Consider the following 7,264-nt stretch of genomic DNA (forward strand, 5'->3'; position numbering starts at 1 on the left):
TATATATATATATATATATATATATATGTATATACACGTTTTGTATACACGTTTGTATACACATACACATACATAAACGTGTATATATGTATATATTATATATGCACACACGCGCAATACACATACGGATTCACACTGCACAGCGGAGACCCTCTTCTCGTCTTCCCGTCCGTCCTCCTTTCCACCCACGTGATGACCGGCGCAGATTCCGCATCTCGTGCGAAACTTTTCCGCAGACTTCGCCGTGCTTCTCGCAGTGGAGTCAACCGGGAGTCTCGCAAATCGATTTCTCGATAGATAGAGCCGCTTCTCCTGGCGCGGCGCGATCTCGAGCGGGAAAAGCGACGGAGGAGACGCGACGGGGGCAGGGACGGAGGGATCGGTCAGCGAGTTGCTGCTGCTGCTGCTGCTGCTGGTCGCACGAGCCCGCGGGTAATCTCGGAGCCGCGATCTCCCGCGCGACGTGTGTATTCTTACCGGCGCGGGATTTGCATTTTCAAGCGAGGGGACTCGAGAACGGCCGCTCTCCTCTTGTAATTTCGCGCGCACCTCTACACTTCGTCTCAAGCCGACGCATCTCTCACAGGGTTTATTGGAAACAATTATGTTCAGTATTTACCGAAGCCAAATGCGCACGCGGAGTAAGGATTAGCCACATGAACAGCGATACATATAGCTGCGGTAGTTAAGATGTGTCATTGAGACAGAGACAGCTAATATTGCCGCTATCAAAGCCAAATTTATCAGTTATGTGAACTTCGACGCTACAGTGAAAAATATTCGCTGCCAGATGCACACGATAGTGATAAAACTGCACTTTACAGCCGTCAAAAGTCTGAAATTGACGTTTCGTGTTATATGTCCAAACCAAAGTTCTCCATTTGATTTTTAACACAGATTAATGTCCGCTTTAACACAAACACAAAAACTGATGTCTTTCGTGCTTACGTGATTTTCACCCCACAAAAAGATCATTTCATGTCCATTGGAGATACGGTAATTTCTCCTTTTCGATGGTTTTCGTTTCAAATCACTACGACGCCTACAAGAAAGGTCATTGAAGCTTGCATCGATCCGCTTTCTCGATCGATCAGCGCGCGCGCTACCCTCTTACCGCGCTGTAGGGTAGGTCACGACGCGACGCGTAATAAATGAAAACAACAGCCACGTTTCGAGAAAACCACCTGTAGTGCGTGAACCCCACTCCGTAGCTCAGATAAGGATAGTCCGACCACGTGGTTGCTGTAACTAGGAATGTACGATTTTACGATATATCGCAAGCACTGATTTTCTTTTTTCGAATCGCAATGTAATACGCAATTAGACCTTTATCGCAAAATCGCAATTCAAAATAACTCTTCAATTTAGTCAAGTATTTCTGCAAATATCGCGCGACAATTTATGATATTTTATATATTATATTACTATCTAATCTTTATTCAGTCTATTATTTAGAGGCTTAATGAGACTATGCTATTATAACAGCCTTAAGATGTCAAGTTGCATTATCTTTTTATATATGTTTCAGAAGATTACCAGAGATTGCTATATTTAATATTGATCGTTAATATTAAAAAAAAAAGGTAATAAAAAAGTAATCTTATTGACCCGCGTAGAAAGCGTAATGAGGTTAAGCGATGTATCTAAGAAAACATTTCCTAAGAAAACGTTTAACTTCATTATGTTTTCATTTTTAACTATTCTTTCACAGTAAAACTTGTGTTTTCTTATAGTGAACATTTCAAAGAATATTTCGATGCAGCACGCAGAAAGAGTTGATTTACTTATTTTTAATATATTTAATATTTATTTAAACATTACGGTACTCATCATGTCCTTGATTCCCTTATGATTAAAAATCGCATTAGCGATATTGAATCGCGCGCGATTAAAAATCATCCATTGCGACTCTTAAAAAAGATCACATCGCGATACACAATTTTACAAATTGCACATTCCTAGCTGCGGCCAAGTGGTCGTTCATATCACTTTAGAACGAAGAAAACATGGAGCACAGTGCGCCGACACCAGCGCCAGTAGCGGACAAACGCGAGAACCAAGTCCAAATTCTGATGTCGATAGCTAGTCTATAATTCGCACATAAATCGACGTAGCGACGTGAAATAAACAGCCAGTGTCGTGATCGATTAAAGTACGGTGGTGCAAACAGTCAGATAAGCGCGCAATATTAGCAAAGCTAGCCAGCCGAGGCTAGTTGTCAATGGCCGACCAGCCGGCTCACTGTGTGAGGCTAGTTGTCACGGGACGGCGCGCTTATTTAACCAGACGCTGTTTGCACAGCGCCACCATGCTTTAATCGATCACGTCGCTCGAATTTTCCAATGAAAGAACAGCATAGACGCGTGCCAAAGAGATTGTTTTTCGTTTTTGTGGAATGCGGATTCTATAAGGTTAATTCCCTACAGAATCGAATGCTCAAGATTCATGCGCATAAGGTATCTAGGAATAACTGCAGCTTACTCAGCTATACTCAAATAGATGCACACTTTTAATTTCAGTTAATAAGTTTCTATCTCAATGCATTTTACCTGTGATAGGCAACTCTTACCAATAGCAACAAAACGACTATTCCTTCAGTTAAGTTCGAATCACAGATTTATCTGAAATTTAGCTGAGATTGTCAAGCGATCCTTTTGCGTGTTTAGTATTTACTGACGCATTTCCGATATAAACTGATGTTTCCTTTTTACCCACGTTCGTTAACGTGGAAAAGGTGTCTTGCGAAAATGAAGCGCGGGATGAAATTTGTTCGCGAAAAATCTTTGAGAACCGGCTGGATATTCGCAGATATTCGCGCTGCGAATCGATTTCTCGATAAAGCCGCTGGCTCCGTCCGCAAGTGGACGGAGATCTTGATAAAAAAGACACGGCGATGGCCACGAGGACATCTTGGTTTCTCATCTCTTAATGTGCTCCTCGCGGAGCCGGCGGTGTAATATTTATTATTTACGGCGGACACATCTTTCCCCCCCTGACATGTATCCGATTATGTTCGCGATATGTCACAAAATCACGACGTCTTAAGTACGACCGCTTCCGGATCTGCATCGTGCATCGAGGACGACAATGCGTAATTTTTCTCTTACGTACTTACGCACGAAGATCACTCGCGCGATAACACGCCGGCGCGAGCGACTTTTATATATTCCGAGTTTCGCCCAACTGCATAAATTATGAATCACGATTTAAATGTAGACGCGAAAATCCCTCACAACATCAATACATCAATTATTATCGGCGCGCTCGTCCCAACGGGGAAAACAAATGAATAAATGAGCGAATTAATTCACGTTCGAAAAAGCCATATGTCAGGATATGTTAACAAAATCATTACTTAAAGAGACATCGAACAGTTGACTGAATCTTGAATGACTTTTTTACCTTTTTCTATTTCTCTCTTCCTAGAATTGTAAATAAATTATTATCACCGATTGGAAACTGGACGGTCACAGTGATGAGCGAAAATTTAACATATCCAAATCAAAATTCAAATATGCGTGCACTTCGTTTTGACCTCTTCAGGAATGAATTCATTAAAATCAAAAGAAAGTAATTCAATTTTTAAAATGACACAAAAGTGGGACATCTGTCAATCATATGGCGCGATTTCTTATTTCCTCGTGGAATTTTGTGATGAATGTTTATTCTCAACACAATGCCGTACTAACTGTTCTAGATATCGTTACTGCTGCAACTCCAATAACTCAGCAATCATTCCTGAGGCAGCATAATCAACTGTTCCGCATCTTACTACTAAATCTAACTGACACAACTAAATTTATGTGTGAGCCAATTATACTATTTTTTTTCCGTGTACATATACATACATGTGCCAAGGTGAGGTGACTGGACATCGACCATCGAGGAGCGCGCGGCCTTCCGAATTTTCTTTCGCGCGGTCGCGCTCACGCATGCCATCACGCGCGACGCCCCACTATGGTCAGTGACATTTATGAGGGACAAGATAATACGTCTTCGTCCATCTTCGCGATTGCACGTTACTGTCCAGCCCGGTATCTGGCGGTATCTATACAGCGATGACGAGGGAGGGGGAGAGAGGGACGATGTTTCATACCTGGCCTGACCCCGAAGTACCGTGGGCATACGTGGCTTGTCTGCGAATTTTGTAGCGCTAGTCTCGCGAACGCGGTCTCGCGGCATTGGCGAGGCTCTCTCGCTGCGGGCGCACCACGGAGCCGCCGGCGTGATGCGCCTAGAGAAAAAGAGGAAATGCCCAGTGTGGTCTCTCTCGCAGGGGCCGGGTATTAGTTTCCCTTTGCGGGAAGAGAGGTCGAGGGAACGAGGAGGACGAACTGCCGGGTGGGGCGTCGACGCCGCCGCAGTCGTCGTCGTCGTCGTCGACTGATTTCAGGTTCAGGCCAGCGGCCAAGAGGCGAGTTCAGGAACGGTGCTAGGTGGTGGGATTGGGATTGGTAACCGGCTTTCTAGCCGCGCGGTCGGCCTAGCCGAGCGCTCGCGCGCGCAAACGCTCGCTTATGTGCGTGTTTTCTGCCCGCCTGTTTGCCTGCCTACCTCCTCCGACTACTCTCCAACGATACCGGCGTACTACGCTCGCCGCAGGCCGGGAACCCTCTCTCAGTGTACGCGCAATGCTGTACCCTCCTAGGGAACAAGAAAGAAAGAGAGAGAGAGAGAGAGAGGGGAGGAGAGAGCGTTACGAACACACGCATGCACTTTTTTCTTCCCGTGGGCCGCGTGTAGTACTGCACGCGTGTGCGTGTGAGAACCGAAGTGCAGCAACCTCCGGGGCCAAGTGGAAACGCCGAGAGAGAGAGAGAGAGAGAGAGAGAGAGAGAGAGAGAGAGAGAGAGAAGCAGGAGAGGCACACAGAGAAAGGAGGAAAGAAGAAACGCACGATGCAGCACCGCTAGCACGCCTCCTGGACGAGGGTCCAATTTCCTGGGTCGTCCGCTCGCGCATTCAGTTATACTGGTTCTACCGGAATCCTTGTAGAAAGATGCGTCGTGATCGCGGTCTGAAGAACGTCGGTGGAATCGGGATCTCTAGCCGTGCGCGCTCGAGATTGCCGCCGCGCCCCGGATAGACTTCCCGTGTCTTCTTGCGGGAGAAGTTGAAGACGCCCGGCGGAAAGTTGCACTGCGACGATGCAAATGTTCCAAGACGTTGCCTGTTCGTTCGTTCATTCGCTCTTCGCTCGTTCGCCTCGGCGAAGTGGCGTCTCGGGAACTACGAGCTCGGAAGAATTCGATTCCAGGTTGCAGATTACTTCGCGCGCGGCTAAGCGAGCTGAAGAGTGAGATGAGGAAAGGTAGATAGATAGAGAAAGAGAGAGAGAGAGAGAGAAGTAGATGTAAGATCGCGAGCTCGGTTTCTTGATGAGCTACGTCATCGTGCAAACAAACGCGCCTCACGATCCATCGCATCCGTCTGTCCGTTCCGAAAGACTTTTGCACCGCGTCATCCTCTTACTCCCCCCTCTTTTTCTCTCTCTTCCTCGTCTAAATTCATTTCACTCGTAATGAGCGCAACTCAACATTCATACCACAACATTCGTAATGAGCGTGGTAAAGAATTCTGGTCATTGAAAATGGAAAATAAGTTATTCTTCCGGTCGCATATTCTATCGGGGGGTATAACTGGATTTTCCCTTTCAACGCTATACATCTTTCTCACGTGTTATTCGGGATACCTTCTCAAGAAACGGGTCATGAGTGAAGGACCGTTTGGCGGTGCTGCGAATCGGGAAGGTAATTCGAGCAGCGTATAATAAAATTAAGATGCGAGTCCTGTGTGCTCGCTTTCTACGGACGTCACACACGGCGACATTTTGATGTTATCGATCGCGTGTGACCGTACGCGAAACGGCAGCGCGCGCGCGAGGCCTGCCCCTTCTTTCAGTCGGGGACCGAAGAGGACGAGAGCCCCGGGTGGAAGAGGTCCGCAAGGTTCCCGTACCGTCGCCTCTTTACAATCGCCTCGCGGCACTCCCTGACGGCGATCTGCTCCTCCTCTCTACGTTGTGCCTCTCTCGCGATGCCGCCGCCGTCGCCGCGACTTGTCCCCGTCGACATCCTCGTAGAAGCACCTTTACCGTACGTTCTCTTCTGGGGATCGTGACGGTAGAGGAGCGCATCGCCTTTTAACACCTCGCGCGCACGCCATCAAGCTTATTATGGGTTTCGAGAACGGGTAGCCGTTATTATGGTAGAGAAAGAGAGAAGAGGAACAGGGTCTACGCGGACGACCAGCCGAACAACGCTCCAATCTCCTCGCCACTGGCGCGATTGACATGCTAAACTTTGCTATGCCCTCCGAGGAGAGAGCGAGAGACAAAAGGAGGAAGAGAGAGGGAGAGGGGGGAGAGTGAGAGGTTCTCGCCTCGCGGATTTCTCTTTCTCTGCATTTCTCCAGTTCGAAAATTTCAGCCACCAGCGAGAAACGCCGAGTCGGGTTTAAATGTCATTTCTCCGAGTCTCTTGCGAGGATTTCGAGAACGGTAAAATTAATTCTGAGTGCTGTGCATAGTGTGACTCGAGTAACGGAATATCGCACGGGCGTGGGTTAAAGAGAGCGAGAGAGTGAGAAAGAGAGAGAAAGAGGAAGCGGGGGAGAGAGCCGAGACAGACACGGAGTGGAGCGCGAGGAATCAAGGTTAGAAAATTCTATAAAAACAGGCGTGGACGTTGTTGTATCGACGTCGCCGCATTCATACCGTGGAACGGAGAAGCGGCGCATGCTCGCCTCGCTAAATCACCCGACGAAGAGAGAGCGCGCGCGAACTTAATTAATTGACGCTCCGCGCGCGATTCCCTGGCGATCCGTCAGAACTTCATATTTATCTTCGCCTCGGCACGATGTAATCGACTTTATTTATCGGACGTCCAACTCGCGTCGAGTCGTCATCGATGGCCGAAGTATCGCGAAAAGTCCGACGGGTCTTTCGTCGCCGGTAACCGCCGGCTCGCTCTGGGCAACCGAGTTTACGTTCAGTCGAAACTTCCAACTTCCGATATTAGTAATAGACGCGAGCATGAAGCTAGAAGAGGGTCTCGTTTGCGAAACGCTACCTCCGCCGGTCGATCATCCCTAATCAGCGTCGTCACGCGAGCGCCGGACGACGACAACGACGACGACGACGATGTCGACGGCGATGGTGATGAAGATGTACACAGCGCGTTTATCGATATTATATTCGCGGTATAAATACCACCTACATGCCTCTCTTTCTCTCTCTCTCCCTCTCCCCCCCCCCCCCCCCCCC

General features: G+C 47.9%; 1 protein-coding gene across 6 annotated transcripts in view; it reads left to right on the plus strand.

Annotated features, from left to right (window-relative positions):
• LOC116844477 (nucleolar protein 4-like) overlaps nt 1–7,264 on the plus strand; it is a 107,145-nt gene that overhangs the window by 87,683 nt on the left and 12,198 nt on the right. The gene's annotated exons all lie outside the window — the stretch shown is intronic.

Source organism: Odontomachus brunneus, unplaced genomic scaffold, assembly GCF_010583005.1.
Source record: "Odontomachus brunneus isolate Ranch 3 - 2012 unplaced genomic scaffold, Obru_v1 Obru_scaffold_041, whole genome shotgun sequence".
NCBI lineage: Eukaryota > Metazoa > Arthropoda > Insecta > Hymenoptera > Formicidae > Odontomachus > Odontomachus brunneus.